Source organism: Lissotriton helveticus, chromosome 11 (assembly GCF_964261635.1).
Source record: "Lissotriton helveticus chromosome 11, aLisHel1.1, whole genome shotgun sequence".
NCBI lineage: Eukaryota > Metazoa > Chordata > Amphibia > Caudata > Salamandridae > Lissotriton > Lissotriton helveticus.
In genome coordinates, this window is record NC_136072.1 from 3,398,234 (window position 1) to 3,418,296 (window position 20,063).

Sequence of the window (20,063 nt, forward strand, 5' to 3'; positions counted from 1 at the left end):
CCTGAGAGAGTGAGGCCTGAGGCCGCAGCCTGAGAGAGTGTGTCCTGAGGCCGCAGCCTGAGAGAGTAGGCCCTGAGGCTGCAGCCTGAGAGAGTGTGGACTGAGGCCGCAGCCTGAGAGAGTGTGCCCTGAGGCCGCAGCCTGAGAGAGTGTGGACTGAGGCCGCAGCCTGAGAGAGTGTGGCCTGAGGCGAAGCCTGAGAGAGTGTGGCCTGAGGCGAAGCCTGAGAGAGTGCACCCTGAGGCTGCAGCCTGAGAGAGTGCACCCTGAGGCCGCAGCCTGAGAGAGTCTGGCCTGAGGCCACAGCCTGAGAGAGTGCGCCCTGAGGCCGCAGCCTGAGAGAGTGCACCCTGAGGCCGCAGCCTGAGAGAGTGTGGCCTGAGGCCGCAGCCTGAGAGAGTGTGGCCTGAGGCCGCAGCCTGAGAGAGTGTGCCCTGAGGCCGCAGCCTGAGAGAGTGTGGCCTGGGGGTGCAGCCTGAGAGAGTGTGGCCTGAGGGTGCAGCCTGAGAGAGTGAGGCCTGAGGCCGCAGCCTGAGAGAGTCTGGCCTGAGGCTGCAGCCTGAGAGAGTGCGCCCTGAGGCCGCAGCCTGAGAGAGTGCCCTGAGGCCGCAGCCTGAGAGAGTGAGGCCTGAGAGAGTGTGGCCTGAGAGAGTGCGCCCTGAGGCCGCAGCCTGAGAGAGTGAGGCCTGAGGCTGCAGTCTGTCCTTCAAGGCGCTGGGCCCAGATGTTGCTGACGTCCCTTCCATGTGCTCCTGTCCCCTCCATCTCTCCTGTCCTCTCACCCCCGGGCCCGGGGGCCCCCACCGCCTCCTGCTGGTGGCCCCCGGGCCCCCACAGCCTCCTGCTGGTGGCCCCCGGGCCTTTGTCTCCAGTGTGAAGGGTTTCTGCGCCGGTGGCTTTGCACAAGGCCACTATTGATGCTGAGTCTGCAGGGGGGGGGGGGGCAGACAAAGGCCTGACACCGCCCCCCCCCCTCAGACAAGGCTGTGAACAAGCGGGGCCGGGATGTGCCATAGTGTCCTGTCACTGTCAGCGCATGCATTGACCCCACCAGAGCCATTCACCCTGAGTCAATAGAGCGGCCATGGCAACGCCTGACGCCAAGATGGCCTCCAGCCTGGAGCACGTGCTCCTGGGGGGGGGGGGGGGGGGTCTGCAGGGGAGGGGGGGCAGGAGGGGCTGGTGATGAGCTGAAGGTAAACACCGACCTGTGTCCACACTCGCCTCCTCGAGCCAGGGGGACCAGGGGCCGAGCAGAGAGTCAACTCTGCAACACTGGCCAAGGTTTGCACAAAGCATTACAGGCCAGAGGTGCTCACATCTGGAGCAGTCTGTGGCCGCGAGCCCTCCAGATGGAGGGCTCCGGGGCCATTATTCTGAGTGTGGCTTCAGTGATAACAAGAAGGCAAACACAGCAAGGGGACAGAGCCCTTCTGGGGCAGCTCTCTGGGGAGGGAGGCTTCTGGGTCTGCACCACAGGGCGCAGAACAGAACTCTGCACCCAGGGGCCCAACCAGCAAACCCACAGGGCGCAGGACAGAACTCTGCACCCAGGGGCCCAACCAGCAAACCCACAGGGCGCAGGACAGAACTCTGCACCCAGGGGCCCAACCAGCAAACTCACAGGGCGCAGGACAGAACTCTGCACCCAGGGGCCCAACCAGCAAACTCACAGGGCGCAGGACAGAACTCTGCACCCAGGGGCCAAAACCAGCAAACCCACAGGGCGCAGGACAGAACTCTGCACCCAGGGGCCCGAACCAGCAAACTCACAGGGCGCAGGACAGAACTCTGCACCCAGGGGCCCGAACCAGCAAACACACAGGGCGCAGGACAGAACTCTGCACCCAGGGGCCCGAACCAGCAAACTCACAGGGCGCAGAACAGAACTCTGCACCCAGGGGCCCAACCAGCAAACCCACAGGGTTCACACAGCTTTCAATTAAGAGAGTTCACAAAACTTTAAATTCACAGATTTCACAAAACAGTTTCTATGTGTGCTAGAAGTTACAAAACGGCATTTAAGTTTGTTTATGTGCAGAACTTCCTGCACAAAAACCATCATTCCTCACAACGCAGACACCCTGGCACTATGGTGCAAGGGTGCGTGCGTTGGCGATAGGCAGCTGTATTTAGCGCCAGCACAGGGGGAAACGCAGGGCTACACCGTATTGTTGTAAATACGGTGCAGCCCTGCGTTTCAGGAGTGGCGGAGCGTGGCGTTAAGCGAAGAGGGCTAACGCCGCGCTCCCTCGCTTCTTAGTAAATATGCCCCTACATTTGGTGACACGCGTATATCCCATTTCACCCCTAATGGGCCCTGAACCCCATAATCCACAGCAGGTGTAAGAGTGACGCAGGCGCTTTCACACGCGCCGGCCCCCTGTGAAAGGACACATCGCTGGAGTTGCGTCTGTTGTCAGACACACTTCAGCAGTGCGCCAATTTTGCACCTACAGATACTGTAGGAATACAGACCTCTGTAAATGGTTGCGACATCGAGCACCATATTGTAAATACGGCCCATCCATGGTGTCGCAAGGCGGGCGCACTGAAAAGGGCTGGATCGCTGCTTTACCGCAGCAATGCGACACTTTTCATAAATGAGGCCGAGTCGGTGTTTGTGGGTGTGAGTGTGAATATCTTCCTTCAACTCCTCCTCTCCCAGGACACCTGCGTGGTAGATACGTTTACGCATTAAGCAGCGCACATAGAAGATTCAAAATGCCACTTCAGATTGGTTATGTGCAGGTAGGGACACCTTCCTGCACATAAACAATCTTCCCCTACAATGCAGGCACCCTTACAGCCTAGGCAGCTAAAATTAGCGCCAGCGCAGGGGGAAACGCACGGCTGCACCGTATCCTTGCGAATACGGTGCAGCCCAGCGTTTTAAAAGTGGCGGAGCGCTGCGTTAAGTCAAGGCGGCTTTTCAGCACATTTTTAATTCGTTAACAGTGAATCATTGTACGTTATTCACTATTCGAGTGGCAAAACCTGGAGCATCAGGTGAGTAAAAAATGTTTAAATGTATGTTGTTTCCATGCTTATGGGTGAGGGTCTGCTTCTGTGAGAGAGGGGGTGGGGTGTTCATGTGAAAGAGTGTGGGGGTGAAAGTGGCAATCAGTGATAGGAGTGGCAACAAATGAGATTAAGTGTCAATAAGTGGGTACAGGTGAGTCAGGGTGAGTGAGAATGATGGAGTGAGGGTAGGAGTGAGTGCAAGTCACTGTGAGCGAGTCGCTCTGAGTTTATACCTTCATAGATGACACGTTAGAAAATCAGGCAAGTCGGGTGGATTTCTAGCGAACTCAAACCATTAACTTCTATGACCATTGTGAGATGCTTGCAGCATCATTTAATTTTGCCTCAGTGAGAATATTTCCCTATTCGATGGCACATATTGTAGACAACTCACAAGCCCGCCATGGGCACCTCCTGCGCCCCCAGCTTCCCTAACCTTTTGGTGGGATGGTGGGAGGAGCAAGTGGCCTGGTCTGAAGAAAACAAAAAATACACCAGCCACCTAATCATTTAGCTAAGGTGCATTGATGTGAGTGAAACAGAGGTGTCCGTTCACATTATCACTTGTAATTAATGTAATCTGAAATTCACACATCACATAAGACAGACTCAGATTGACTATATGGATACACACATCATATCGAGGATGGCCCGATTGTCCCTGGTATATCGAGGGAAGAAATTGGGGGAAATAGTATGCTAGACTATATGACACATCCCACCAGAAGCGTGGCGGACAGTATCCCATATGGAGAAATGCATCGAGCCAAGTGGATAAGAAATATAGAGGCTGGATTACGAAGAGGAAAAAATAATGGGGAGATTTAGGAGTAGAGGACATGCCAATAACGATGGATTTAAAGGTGAGGATATTGTTATGAAATCCTCCATAACATACAGCATGATCAAATCATTAGGATATTTATTCACGCATGGTTACTACACAACAGAGGTCTATGATAACTTCAAGCCCTTGTGTGATTTTAACAAATGTGGAGAGTGCAAAGCTTGTGCTAACACTGTACATTGTGAATCATATGTGTTGCCTATAGGGGGAGAAAACGGATTACCAAAGTTATCACTTGTTCCACAGATTTCTGTGTCTATGCTTTGATCTGTCCATATAGCTTAAAATATTTGATTAGTGGCATCTTTCTGATAAAAAAAATCTAATTTACGAACAGTTAAGGACTATCAAACTCACAGACACAACATATCCACAATTTGAATTGGACCACAGCAAGGACTCCAATAAAATGCAGTATTTTGGGATTGACAGGGTACCAAGGACCATCGCATCATTCATGTTTGAATTTTGTGGCAGCTGGAGTATATCATCTACAATACACCAAGCATCCATATGGCCTCAATAAGGATGAGGAACTTGAAGCATCTGAGGAAAAGTGTTCTTCTGATCGGCATCATTTGTACCGGGACTCCGTTGCTTTTTCATTACCATCTCTTGTCAAACACTTCCACACGACCCACCTGGACATTTCTGCTGATGCCTGAGGAAATTTAACTGACATGACAAAAAACATCTTGCAGCCTGCATTTCTGCCCAGGAACTGTCGCACACCCAACCCCCCCTGTTCTTTGCAGTTCAGCTGAAAGCCACAAGACACTCACACACTGAGTAAATGATTTATTTTCCATATCCTGCTCCCAGCCTGGTAAACATCCTTGACACCCTGATCAGGTTATCTGGACAATGGTCTGACTGCTGGACCTTCATCAGGGTGATTAAACAATGACTTGAAAGACCAGGCTTTGATCAGGTCAATTGAACAATGACCTGAAAGACTGAGCCTTGATCAAAGTCGAGTGAACAATGATTTGTGTACCAAGCCTTGACCAGGTCACCATCTACAAACATCGTCTGGATCTGGTTATCAACTGCAAACACTGCCCTGATTAAACAATTAACTAACAGTTAAAAGACTGGGATGAAAAAGTATAAAAGGCTTGTAAGCTGCAGAGTGAAGCAGCAGCCTCCTCTGTCTTGTCTCTGACTAGCTTGGGACTCTGTTCCATAGCCCGGGCTATTGAATAAATCTGGGTTCCTCCTGCAGACGAAGGCTCCTGTGTCTCCTTTTACTAAGTATGGAAGGTATGGAAGACTTGGGCGGTTCCCCCGCAGCCGAGACACAGTAAGTGAGTTTAACCGGTTCTTCAAATGGCACCTGAACATGTACTCCACGAGCACGAAGGTCAGGCCCAGTGGATGTGAGGGGGTGCACGGAGAGACTCCGATGGAGGTACCCTACCCGAGGGATTCTTGCAATCCAGTAAGCCGAACGACTCGTCCGCTGTCCCTCCCCACCCGGTCTGGGCCACTTGACCGCGTTCTCGCTGGAGTCCCCTAGCAAATAATTTCTGGAGCAGGACACAGCCCTACATCTGCAGAAGAGAACTACCCCTGTAAGGTAAGGGTGGACTGATCACCCACCAAGTCTGTATGATTCTGTTATTGACTTTCGCAAAAGCCAAGCTGTTATTGACTTTTGCCAAAGCCAAGCAAGAGAGGTGAATTTTAAAAACCCGCTGGTGTCTGTTCTGCATGATTCTGCTGTTATTGACTTTTGCAAAAGCCAAGCAAGCGAGGTGAGTTTTAAAACCCGCTGGTGTCTGTTATCTGTTTTTAAGCATGCCAGTCAGTAGTAAGTTCAAGAGATTATGTTGTTGTATGTGTACACAGGACTCCCAGCTGGAGGCGGCTTGTTCGCTTCCTCCAGAAAGGACCCCTGGCCATACGATGTATGTTAAACATGGCCCTTCTGCCATAATGTTTTCCTAATTCTGGGTAAAATATACTAAACAAAGTAATGCGGAATTACAGTGGCCACTTTATGGCTCCTTTAATTCCCAAGTTCTCAACAACTTAGAGGAACAATTAATGAAAAGAAAAACGCGCCCGTCTATGTTTGAATCTGTCCGATGTTGGAGGAAAGAGATAGAGCAGAGAGCTAGAAAGCAGTAGGCTCAAGAAAGAAAACAGGAACGTATGTCAATGGCCGACCACGCCAGAGAAAATTTACAAAATCAAATGACAAAGTCAGTAGAAATAGCCGATAGGGAGCATGGGGCCCGGGTACAAAAATGTTATCCAGCTTGTGAGGAGAAAGGAAAGGGCCATATGGAAGGGGAGAAGAAGGGGATTCTTTGCTTGATACCATGCTAGAAAGCCCTCCTGCCTCACACCCCCATGTACCGCCGCCACCGCCCACTCCTGCCCCCACTGCCCCTCTTACTGTTCTCCCTGTCACACCAACACTCCCGATTTTTCCTATGACACCGACCACGCCCGCTAACCCTGTCCTTGCTGCGGGAATGAAACAAGTCTCCATCCGCCCAACCCCTGCGGCTTTAATCCTACACGCCCTTTTCCTGCTTCCCCGTTGTCTACCGTTAAGCAGGATTTATATAAATTGTTGAATTCCCCCCGGCTGGCCTCCTTGCGCTCTGCAGTCAGCTTTTCGTCCCTTCGAGAAAATGACCTACAGAAGCAACAGTGTGAATGTTGGATAAATAACGGGAATATTTATGGCTTTAAAGAAATATGGTCCACCTTTTCCAGGTGGACGATTATGGAACAGACCACCTGGGCTGAATACATGTGTACCCTGGTCATGCAAAGATTTGAGAATGCGCTTATGCAGATACCAACCGGATTAATGGACCTTAGATCGCAAATAAAAAGAGGCGATGTTCAGGGAGAGGGGATGTTTGGCACTATGTCTGCTTTAATGGCTTATTGTGATATGACCGGTTTTCCCAACACCCCCCTAGAAACAGCTATGCCAATGAGAGAGGCGGCCCCTGTCTTTGTTAACGCACTTACCGATGCCCAAAATAACGGTCGAGGGGCTGTTGAGGCACACTGGTGCAGGCTTTGGGTTCATGTTCCTTAGAAAAGGTCAGAAGTAATGCAGTTAAAAGGACAATTACCAGGTCCCCGGAAGAATCTAGCTGCCTTTTACAGAGAATTAGGTCAGATTATATCTGCAGGTACTGTCATTCTTGAGGATATAGATTTACTTTTTGGTACAGTTGTCCCCACTGAAATTTGGGACAAAATTCGACATACTGACCATGAAGTGGTGTTGGGAGGTAAATGGGCTGACCTAGAGGCTATGGAAGAAGCAAGGGTAGGGGGGACTAAACCAGAAGCTGCCATCCTGACTTTGCCCGGTAAAATAATGATGTTTATGAAAACACTTTTACCAGAAACTGTCATTAACTGGGATAAAATAAACGCCTGTAGGCAGCGAAAAGATGAGAATGTGACTGACTTCTTTACCCGTTTTGAGACAGAATATAAGGGACATAGTGGTTTGGACCCCCGTACCCCAGGTTCTGGCCCAGTGTTTGTCGATAAGTTTGTCAGCAACTTGCTTCCTGAGATTTCCGCCAGGCTTAAGAAAGTTGAAAGTACGTGGTCTGCCCAAACTATGACTGGTATCTTGGCTATGGCACAATATCACGAAAATAGGGAGAATGAGGATAGAGACAAAAAAAATAAGAAGGTTAGGGATCTTAAGACTAAGGCACTTCTGCAGCAGGCTTACCCTCCCCGAGGTCCTGATGCCCGCAGGAATTTCAGACCTCAACCCCAACCCCCTTCAAGGGCTCGCCAGTCTACCCCCTCCAGCCCTCAACGTACAAGAGCTCTCCAAACAGATCGGTGTGCTTATTGTAAGAGGTACGGCCAATGGATAGATGAGTGTCCTGTGTTAGCTGAAAACATCCGAACAGGGAAGACTCGGCCTCGCGTTCCCAGGGAGGGGAGGCCGACCAGGGACCATGGCCCGCCCCATCCACAGCATAAAGAACGTAGGACCAGGGATGACGCTCCCATCCGGCAGCACCCGGCCAATAGGCTTGATGGGTACGAAGCAACACGCACTCATTACAATGATGATTATGATGAAGTTGATGAGACAGGGTCCTATCAAGCACAGGACAGCCAGGAAAGGGGTATTACCAGAGTGACAATTCCTGTGGATCAAAGGAGCCCGTATTTTCAAATGTCAGTTGTGGGGAATGATCAGAATTTTCATTTGGATACTGGGGCCACCAGGTCTTCTATTGCACGTCTGTCAGTCCCGGAGGCACCCCTTTCTGGCAATATGAATGTCTCCGTGGGTTTTGCAGGAACACCTGTGACCAGCCCTGTCTCTGAACCCCTTCCTCTCGATATTGGCCCTGCACATGTTGACCCTCCCTTGGTCCTTACTACAGGTTGCAGTGAAAACTTGTTAGGCATGGATTTACTGAAAGCTCTGTATGTGACTATATCATGTAGTCCCCAAGGTGTATCCCTAACAATTTCCCCCACCGCAGCTTCCTATATGTATCTATCAGGTCCCCTTCCACCAGAGTTGCAGTCTTTACCTTCCTCCCTCTGGTCATCATCAGACAGTGATGTAGGGTATCTCAACATATCCCCTCATGTGGTACGCATCCAGCCAGGTGCACTTCTACCCCGCCTCCGGCAGTATCGCGGAAGGAGAAAAGGCCCTTTTAACAATAATATCTGAATTAATGGACAAGGGCGTAGTGGAGGAGACACGGGGCAATATCTGTAACAGTCCCCTTATTCCCGTTCTTAAAAAGAACAATGGAGATGCTCTCTCCCCTAAAATATACACATTTGTAATTGACCTTAGAGCCCTTAACAAAATAACAATCTCCCAATACCCTGTTGTCCCCCAACATTACAGCCCTCTTAACGATGGTCCCTTCTGATGCAACGCACTTCTCTGTCATAGACCTGAAGAATGCTTTTTTCAGCATTCCTATACATCTTGACAGCAGACATTTTTTTGGTTTCTCCCTTGGTGGGCGGAGCTTTAGATTCTGCCGCACCCCTCAAGGTTTTACTGAGAGCCCCAGTATCTATAGTCAAGCCCTAAAAAGTCAACTAGATTCCTTGGAACTCCCTGATAATGCCACACTATTACAATATGTTGTTGACCTCCTCATTGCTGCAAATTCTGCCCCAGCATGTAACGTAGCTACTCTCTGTTTGTTACCCCACCTTGCCCTCCATAATCACAAAGTCTCTTTGAAAAAGCTTCAGTTTTGTCAAGAGGAGGTGACCTACTTAGGTCATCTCCTCTCGAAGGAGGGAAGGCAGCTCACCGCTGATCGTGTAGCCATTATCAATGCTATGACGTCCCCACAAACACAAAAGCAGGTGCGAGCCTTCATAGGCCTAACCTCATACTGTAGACAGTCGATTTCCAATTTTTCGGCCATAGTCAAACCTCTTCTTGCTCTCACCACTAAAAACATATCAGACAGTTCCTTTACTTGGACTAGAGAGCATGCACAGGCCTTCCAAGATTTAAAAAAGGCTCTGTGTACTGCCCCAGTCCTCGGTACTCCTGATTATAACAAACAATGTTATCTTTTTGTACATGAAACAGACGACTGTGCATGTGCTGTCTTGACCCAGATGTTCGGAGGTCACCATCGGCCATGTGCCTATTTTTCAGCCACCTTAGATCCTGTTGCAAGGGCTCTCCCAGGATGCCTACGGGTGACCGCTGTGGCCACCCTCATGGTCCGTCAGAGTGCGGGGATCGTCATGAAATCCCCCTGACTCTGATGGTCCCCCATTCTGTAGATACCCTCCTTAATAACACCAAGTCACAGTGCCTCACTAGCGCATGACTCACAGGATATGAACTGACACTCTTTGCCAGCCACATTAACATCAAAAGATGCACTGTACTAAACCCCGCCACATTACTCCCACTGGATACTCAGGATGCCCACTTAGACCCACATGACTGCATATTGAGGACAGAGGAGAAGACGAAGGGACGGGTTGACTTACAGGACACCCCGATAGCAGAACCAGAAGGTACACTGTATGTGGACGGATCATGTCTCAAATGGCCTGATTGTAGCACCTCAGCCGCCTACGCCCTCACGACATTAGGGCAAGTAGTAGAAACAGCTCAGATTCCGCAGTGCTCTGCTCCAGCAGCAGAATTAGTGGCCCTCACTAGAGCTTGTGAGTTAAGCAAAGGGATGACAGTAAATATTTATACTGACAGCCAATATTCCTTCGGTTGGCCCACAACTTCGGGAGGTTGTGGAAAGAAAGGAATTTCCTTACTTCCGATGGGACCAAAATTCAACATGGCCCCCTAATTCACTGACTGTTAGACTCCCTTACACTCCCCAGAAAGGTGGCCATTATAAAATGTAAGGACCATAAGAAAGTGACAGATGATGTTGGGAAAGGCAATGCCCTGGCTGACCAGACGGCCAGACAAACAGCGCTTAGGAAAAGAGAAGGAATGTATGTAGGAGGTCCCGCTAGGTGGGTGGCAGAAGAGGACATGGTTGAAAACACAGTAAAGAGTGTGAGTGATATTCAGTCCCATACTACTCCTGTGGAACTAAGGGTATGGAAGGAGCAATTAGCAAAGGAGGGAATTGATGGTTTTTGGGTCCGTATGACTATGGAAAGACCATGGATGTTACCTGACAGTCACGTGCTACCAGTAGTTACAATGGCCCATGGTCCTGCTCACATCAGTGCAAAAGGGATATGTCAACTGTTGGAACCTCAAAGATAAAAGCATATGCTGACAAGCTGGTTAGAACATGCATGATTTGCCTAATGTATCACTCAGGAAAAGGCACAGTTACTCCTAAGGAAGGATTCTCTCCTCCTACCTTCCCTTTTGAAGTCCTCCAAATGGATTACATACAGATGGACCGATGTAACAATTTGAAATATGTCCTGGTGGTGGTCTGTACCTTCAGCCGAAGGGTGGAGCCCTACCCCGTCAAAGACTGCACCGCTATCACTACCGCCAAAATACTATTAAAGGAGTACCTACCATGATTCGGTTTGCCCCGCTTGGTCTGGCGTGACAACGGGACACACTTTACGGCTCAAATTATGGAATATGTCTGTACAGCATTGGGTATAAAGCAAACATTTCATGCAGCTAACCACCCCCAGTCAGCAGGTCTAGTGGAGGTGTACAATGGCATCCTAAAAACTAAAATGGCCAAAATAGTAGCGGAGACAGGTGTCACTTGGGTTGATGCTCTGCCCTTAGCCCTACTGTCCACAAGAACAACGGCCCACACCAGAATAGGGCTGTCCCCACATGAAATAGTGTTTGGGAGGCCTGCCAATGTATGGGGTGTCCCACTGCCTAAGAAACTGTCTGACGTTGAATACCCTGTATTAACTGATTATCTGTACAGTCTAACTAATACCTTTCGTACTCTTTATCACCAGGTGCATGAGGCCATACCTGACAAAAGCGAGGGCCCAGGACACGTTGTCCATCCTGGTGACTGGGTCCTGATCTGGAATTTTCAACGGACTAAGAGCCTCGAGCCCCGCTGGACACAGCCCCGTCAGGTGTTGATGGCCACCCGCACCTCTGTGAAAGTAGATGGTCGGAAGAATTGGGTGCATTCATCTCACTGCCGGTGTGTGCCTCTGCCCCTCCCCTATGATCAGTGGGTGAGGGAAGGACTAGGAGACTCAGAAACAGAAACAGTCCCGACGTTTGTCCCATTCAGCGATGCCAGACTGCATTCTACATCTACGGAAGCAGAGAGTGACAGCATACTGAAAGGAAGGGTGGAACCCTCCCTTAACTCTGCTCAACACAAGAACAATTGTTTCCCGACCATACTGTCCCTATTTCCGACCGATACAACTGGCGCCCCCGAGGGAAGGCTTGCCCTTGACTTCGCCAAGTGCCTATAGGCTGTAAGGCTGTGATCTTCCCCGGCTGAGAGTAGTGCTGGTGTGTCAGACTGAGGTAAGCCATAAGGGCCCTTGGCACCTGCGCTCAGTGAAGCAACCACCAATCACAGACAGCCACTAGAGGTCCCTGGCTTAGCACAATGGCCGCCGTCCAAAACACCCGAATCCTGAAACAAGATGTCAGCCTCTGTCATAGTAAATGCTTCATGGTCACCGTGGTGACGCTGTTTGTCTCCCTCATCCTGTCTATCCTTGGTTGGCTGTTACTAATCTACCATCCTATTACCTCACCAACTCCTACCCCGACTCCTGCAGAACACCAGTATTACACGTTACCAGCCCACGAGTTACCCCGCCGTGCAGAATTCTTCAACAACACCTTCATCCAAATGTTGCATCATCACCAGCTGATCATGAACACTTCCAACTGCTGGGTGTGTGAACTGATGCCGCATTCCATGATACACCCGGTCCCATTCTTTCCCTACTCCTTTTCCATCTCTGGGTCTTGTCTTGCATGGTGGATGTTGATGCAGGAGGCCTTCACTGTCAATGGTACTGCCAATTCTGCCCTTGGAACATTTCGGGATGACTTCTGGCGGAACAGATCTGGCCATGCCAATGCTCCTCTTTGCCCGACCATCTCATCCACATCGCTACTATCACCAGATGAACTCGGTGAGATGGTAGTATTCAATTCAACTAATCGACAAACATTTTCCAGATTCCGCACATGAAGGATACTGTCTGATGAACGAGACACTGTGAATGTGATAAATGTGCAAGGCCGTGTCTGCATTCATGGCCTAGGAACTAAGAAAGTTGGTACCAGTACGTGTGATATCACAAACACTTTAAACTCTACATCTCCTCCGAAGCGGGTGGCATCCTCCAACACCTATTTCATCTGTGGCACTGCCCCCTACACTTGGCTCCCCCGTAACTGGTCTGGTACCTGCTATCTGGCCTTCCTCCTTCCACCAACTTATTCCACCCATGGAGGTTACCACCTGTCAATGAAGGGCGCTCAGTGCCGCTCACGTAGGGGCGTCATATTAGCCAAGGATACCGCAGGCCAGAAACCGGGGACTTCTTTAAAGGTTTTCTTCCTCTCTGGGGCCCCATGGCCACCAGTCGGCTGTACGAAGACTGACCAGGGTCCTTGAAGCCATCACAGTAACAGCTGGTGCCCTCTCCAACATCACTGCAGAGCTACAGGCGGACCGCCTCATAATGCTTCAGAACAGAATGGTGCTAGACATCATCCTTGCTGATCGTGGTGGTGTGTGTAAATTGATCAGCTCCAGCTGCTGCGTGTACATCCCAGACAACGTACCTACAGTGTACGATGCCATCCAACGTCTGCATTACCTTTCTTCCGAAATTCATCTGGATGAAGGCAACAGGTCCCTCACAGGCTGGATCTGGGGCCTCCTTTCCCAGTGGGAGTGGAAGATCCTCATCTTCCTTGCCTTGGGAGTAACTGTCCTGGTCTCCTGCTGTTTGTGCTTTCAGTGTCTGCCAGTGCTCTGTACAATGTGTGTCCAGACCGTCAAGCCTCCACCCTCTAACATTCACAACACCAATATGATGATGATGCTCCAACAAGAAACAGATAGCCTCATGAACATTGACATTTCTTAAAGTATTTGCCACTCAATGACAAAAGGAGGGTCTGAGGAAAAGTGTTCTTCTGAGCGGGATCATTTGTACCGGGACTCCATTGCTTTTTCATTGCCATCTCGTGTCAAACACTTCCACATGACCTACCTGGACATTTCTGCTGATGCCTGAGGAAATTCTAACTGACACAACAAAAACCATCTTGCAGCCTGCATTTCTGCCCAGGAACTGTTGCACAGCCAACACCCCCTGTTCTTTGCAGTTCAACTGAAAGCCACGAGACACTCACACCCTAAGTAAATGATTTATTTTCCATCTCCTGCTCCCAGCCTGGTAAACATCCTTGACACCGTGATCCGATTATCTGGACAATGGTCTAACTAATGACCCTTGCTCAGGGTCATTAAATAATGACTTAAAAGACCAGGCTTTGATCAGGCAATTGAAAAATGACCTGAAAGACTGAGCCTTGATCAAAGCTGAGTGAACAATGATTTGTTTACCAAGCCTTGACCAGGTCACCATCTACAAACATCGTATGGATCTAGTTATCAACTGAAACACTGCCCTGATTCAACAATGAACTAACAGCCAAAAGACTGGGATGAAAAAGTATAAAAGGCTTGTAAGCTGCAGAGTGAAGCAGCAGCCTCCTCTGTCTTGTCTCTGACTAGCTTGGGACTCTATTCCATAGCCCGGGCTATTGAATAAATCTGGGTTCCTCGTGCAGAAGAAGGCTCCTGTGTCTCCTTTTACTAAGTATGGAAGGTATGGAAGACTTGGGTGGTTCCCCCGCCGCCGAGACCCAGTAAGTGGGTTTAACCGGTTCTTCACATATTTGGGCTAAATTGAGACTTACGATCAGTCTCAATCCTGATTAAATACCTGCAATGTGCCTTTGGCCGTGTCTATTTATCTTTACATTAATATTTATATTGGTCATCAAACTGACGTGACTTACCTGTTGTATATGTAGTTTTTGAATCCCCAACCATTTGGTGATTATTTATGAATTGTTTACACAACACGGGCAGATCTACAAGGAAGTGCTGCAGTGTGGCACTGCAAGCCCTCTGGCTGCGCCACGCTGCTGCACTTCCGAAGCACAGGGATGCGACATATTTACATGAATATGTTGCATCTCTGTACTTACCCCTGCGCTGGCGCACAAACAGCTGCCATGCGCTGGCGCAGGCACCCTTGCACCATGGTGCAAGGGTACCTGCGCCATTGGGAGATTGTTTTTGTGCAGGGAGGGGCACCTTCCTGCACAAAAACAATCACTACAGGCATTTCCTCTTTTAATGCGTGCTGTAGAATGCAGCAGACATTGAAAGAGGAAAAAACGAGGAGAAATTAAAACATTTGTCCTCGTTGCGCCTCATTACGCCACCTCTAGGGTGGTGCAGCATTCACACGCATCTCCAGATTTCCGATTTCTCGTAAATCTGGAGATGTGTCTTGTTCCATGGGTGTTGCGTGGGAACACCCACAGCAACACCCATGGAACGCCCCTTCAATGCAAAGTGCTGCGTGTGAAGGGGCCGTATTTACAAGGAGAGGAAAAGCCATGCAGGGTGCCTTTTCCTCTTCTTGTATATATGGAGGAGCCCCCTGCGCAGGGCTCGAGTCGGGGTACCACGCAGGTGGATGGGGTCCCCCCACTTATTTTACCGGGAGCTCAATAACTGATGGTGCAAGCCACCTTTCGTGACGTCACTTCCTGTCGTGGCGTCAGCGTCCCCCCACTTCTTTTTTAGGTCTCGCCTGTCGATGCGCATGCGCATCGAGCTTGCGAGTCTATGGTGGCTTATCCACTCTTTATCCCCAACTTGCAAGGAATCGTGGCGATTCCTTGCAGTGCACGAGAAATTTAAGCTCAATGCGCATGCGCATTGAGCTTAAATGCGCGTGCACATGCCCCCAGCCGCCTGCCTTGCCTACTCTCTCACACAGCCTCCCCCAGCTCCACCCCCTCACTTCTTGATTGCACGGCCGCTAGGCCGTGCCTCCTCTACTCTCCTCCTCCTACTCTCCTGCCTCCCCCAGCTCCACCCCCTCACTTCTTGATTGCACGGCCGCTAGGCCGTGCCTCCTCTACTCTCCTCCTCCTACTCTCCTCACCGTCTGTTCCCGCACTCCTCCCACACCCCCGCTCCGCCCCCTCCCCTGCCTGCCATGTCGCGTTCAAAACTTTTACTCCATGCATAATCACGTAATAGTGTAAGAATTACAGAAACAGCTGGCCTGTCACAAGCAGAAAATCTATTTGCGTTTCAGGACTTTGAGCACACGTTTTGCTGGGCGATTTCTTTGAATTTGCATTTTTGTATAGTCTCTTATTGCCGTCCTTCGGGGTACATTATCAGATCTTACTACCTGCTACAAAAGTAAAGAAGCAAACAAAACATGCACTGGAGAGGCTAGAAAAACAAGTACCGACTCAATGACCTCTCCACTTAATAACGTAACCCGAAATGCAATAAAGTGTTTTATATCTTCACCAGACTTGCTTAGAAAGGACCTCAAGCTCACGCACAAGCAGGCTTTCTAATTGGAAGGGAGACTCCCTCCATTTAGACCAATAAAGTGTTCTGTCTCAATTTGTGTTTACTTTCTCCATCAAACGGCAAATCTTCAGGGTATGGTGGCCATCCGAGAAGCTGCCATTCCTCTCGACCGGAAACGCTCTCTTCTGAAATGGCCGCCCCGTTACCCTACCCTGGGGAAGCGTTAGTCCTCTGTCTACTTCTTACGCATCTGCAAAAACTACGAGGCAAGGTACGTCAGAACGCTCTTCGACTCTTGCGTTACAGTGGGTGTTTTGTACAATTAGCGAGGATTAAGGGGTTAAAGGCTGTATTTAAGATCCTTCAGCGCGCCATATTTTAAACTATTGTTTGCATTGTTTTATTTAGCAATGGCAGCGGCTTCTGTTGCCCCGAGGGTGCCGCTCAGGACAACAACGATACTGGATATAAATGAAGCGAAATCTGCCTGCCTTCGATTTGGTTGCTACTCATCTCAGGCGCATTTTTTCTAAAACTTCCTTTAGGAGTTCGGCATCAGTTTTGTCAGCCTTGAGCTCCTGACACATAGAACGGAACAGCCAATCCGCGTTCGTCCAAGGGCATGAAGTGTAGACCGAGCTGTCACGCTATAGACCCCACGCCTCAGGATGGAGATGTCAGTAATGTTTAGATCATACTTTCGCCTGTCAATTTGAGGCGGCGCTCTGGATCGTTTCATACGAAAAAATGAAGCAGGGTTTTCCGCCAAGGCTATTCAACTAACCCTTGTATGGTCCTGACTACACTTATAGAAACATATACATTGGTCTGGCCCAGTCCTACCAAACTGTGACTTTGGACATATATTAGGGTGTTATCAGGGTCAATAGTACTTACTATCGACAGTGGTTGTAATTTAAACAGTCTATAAGCAGTCCTCTGAAGTCATTAGATGTAGCTCACTCACCCTCACCCTCACTCACCCTCACCCTCACTCACCCTCAACCCCTCACCCTCACTCACCCTCACCCTCACTCACCCTCACCCTCACTCACGCTCAACCCCTCACCCTCACTCACCCTCAACCCCTCACCCTCAATCCCTCACCCTCACTCACCCACACTCACCCACACTCACCCACACTCACCCTCACTCACCCTCACTCACCTTCACCCACCCTCACTCACCTTCACCCACCCTCACTCACCTTCATCCACCCTCACTCACCCTCACCCTCACTCACCCTCAACCCCTCACCCTCACTCACCCTCAACCCCTCACCCTCACTCACCCTCAACCCCTCACCCTCACTCACCCTCAACCCCTCACCCTCACTCACCCCCACTCACCCTCAACCCCTCACCCTCAACCCCTCACCCTCACTCACCCTCACTCACCCTCAACCCCTCACCCTCACTCACCCTCAACCCCTCACCCTCACTCACCCTCAACCCCTCACCCTCACTCACCCTCAACCCCTCACCCTCAATCCCTCACCCTCACTCACCCTCACCCTCACTCACCCACACTCACCCACACTCACCCACACTCACCCACACTCACCCACACTCACCCTCACTCACCCTCACTCACCCTCACCCACCCTCACCCACCTTCACCCTCACTCACCCTCACCCTCACTCACCCTCACTCACCCTCACCCTCACTCACCCTCAACCCCTCACCCTCACTCACCCTCAACCCCTCACCCACCCTCAACCCCTCACCCTCACTCACCCTCAACCCCTCACTCACCCTCACTCTCACTCAACCCCTCACCCCCTCACCCTCACCCTCACTCACCCTCAACCCCTCACCCCCTCACCCTCTCACCCCCTCACCCTCCCTCACTCACTCACCCTCACTCACTCACCCTCACTCACTCACCCTCACTCACTCACCCTCACTCACTCACCCTCACTCACCCTCACTCACTCACCCTCACTCACCCTCACTCACCCTCACTCACCCTCACCCTCACTCACCCTCACCCTCACTCAGCGCAACCACAGCATCTTCACTAAATATATTTAATAAACTTTAAGCTATTGGCAATATAAAATAAAATCCATTTTATTTACGTATTAATTATTAATTGTTTTTTAAAGCCATTGATTTTTTTAATATCAATACATATAAGTCACATATAAGTCCCGTTAATACAAAACATGTTGCTTTACAAATGCTAGAGGTGTCACATTTACAAAAATTATAACTATTGGCTTTGTAAAGAAGAAAGCTATTAATTTAGCTATTTAGAAAAAACAACACATAAATAAAAAACAAAAAAATAAATAACACCTATAGCTCAAACTTTCCTACTGCGAGACCTATTGCATTTCCAATGCAATAGGTCTCGGAGAATTTGAGTTAGAGCTTTTAGAAATGTTTATGGCTTTTTTTTTTTATTCTTTAGCATTGGCTACAGGAAACAAAAATGCTAAAGATTTACAAAAAAACCCATAAACAATTCTAAAAGCACTAACTCTAATGCTGCGAGACCTATTGCATTTCTAATGCTTGTTTAGGACTTGTGCCCTGCCGCTGCGCCACCATTACGTCACGAAAAGTGGCGCACTGGTGGCGCAGGGGGCTTGTAAATCTGCCCCCACATATTTTTTATTTTTTTAAATCTTGGACCCCATTTAATTTTGCCAATGGGGGCACAGTTGGTGCATCCCTCCAGATCACGGACAGGACAGGTCCTGTACTTTACGGTGTCAGGGACAGGACTAGGCCTCTCTGCACGTGCTACTGTAGCGTGACGTCAGGGCCCCAATAAAAGTGAGGATAACATATTCACTTGCAATCGAGAACAAGTGCAGATAAGCACTCCCTGACAGCCAGGAACACGTACACCCAGGTCCTTCCTGACAGGCCAGATCAGGAGCTGCCGGACACTTCTGGACAAGCAAGATCGGCTTTAAGCAGTGCTTTAAATGGGCCGGTACTCACCGGTATGGAGTACCGGCACGTCTCAGATTTATCACTCTGAGTACCGGCACTTCTCGACTGCCGTGGAGAGTGCCGGTACTCACGAAACGTAAGGCTCATTGGCTGTGCTGGTGAGCCGGAGTGGAACGTGTGTCTGGCGGCCAAGGCGCCGCTTCTGCAGCACCAATCTGAGCCCCCGCTGAGCTATCCAGCCGGGCTCATTTGAATAATGTCCGGGTGCTCACCATCACGCTGTGCTTGACAGAGCAGGGTCCGTTCACGCCCTGTGCTGTCAATCACAGCCACACTGTCCTGCACATTTGTGCGAAGAAGTGTCAGATGACAGAGGGTTCTGAGGGAGTGGTCAAAAAGAGCACGATACAATGAGTCACAACTTCCATGGAGAACCTGATGAGGCAATGAACGTATTGATAGTGTAAATGTTATGGATGGATGAGTGAATACGGGTGGATGCATGGATGGATGGATGATGAATAGATGGATGAATGAGTGAAAGCATGGATGGCTGGGTGAAAAGGGGTGGATGATTGGATAAAAGGGCGGATGATGGGTGGATAAGTGAAAGATTGGATGGATGAATGAAAGGGAGGGAGGATGGATGAAAGGGTGGATGATGGATGAGTGAAAGGAGGGATTGAGTGAAAGGGTGGATGGAATGAAAGGGTGGATGGAATAAAGGAGTGAAAGGTTTGATGGCTAGATGAGCGAAAGGATTAATAAATTAGCGAAAGGGTGGATAAAGAGATGGATGAGTGAAAGGATGAATGGATAGGTTTGGAGATGGATGGATGGATGGATAGGTTTGTATATGAAGGGTGGACAGACGGAATGATGAAAACTGAATGATGGATGAAAGACTGAGCAGACGACACAATGTAAAGGTTAAATGGAGGACATCAGCAGGTAAATGGTAGGATGAAAGGATGAATGGATCGATCGAAGGAAGAGACAAGAGAGATCTTCTGGGGGGGGGGGTCATGATGATTTGCTTCACTTGCTTGGTACCGTAAGAGCTTTGGTGCGACGTGGGGGTATTTTCAGTTTCTTCCTACTCAGGTGCCGAAAAATATATGGTTTTGTGCCAAACAACAGCAATTAACAGGATGGCATTAAGAAGGTGCCTCTATTGCAAAAAGAAGGAAATGTTACCATATTATCTCACTTCTCTTTCATTTTGTGTAATGAGTTAACTTGCTTTG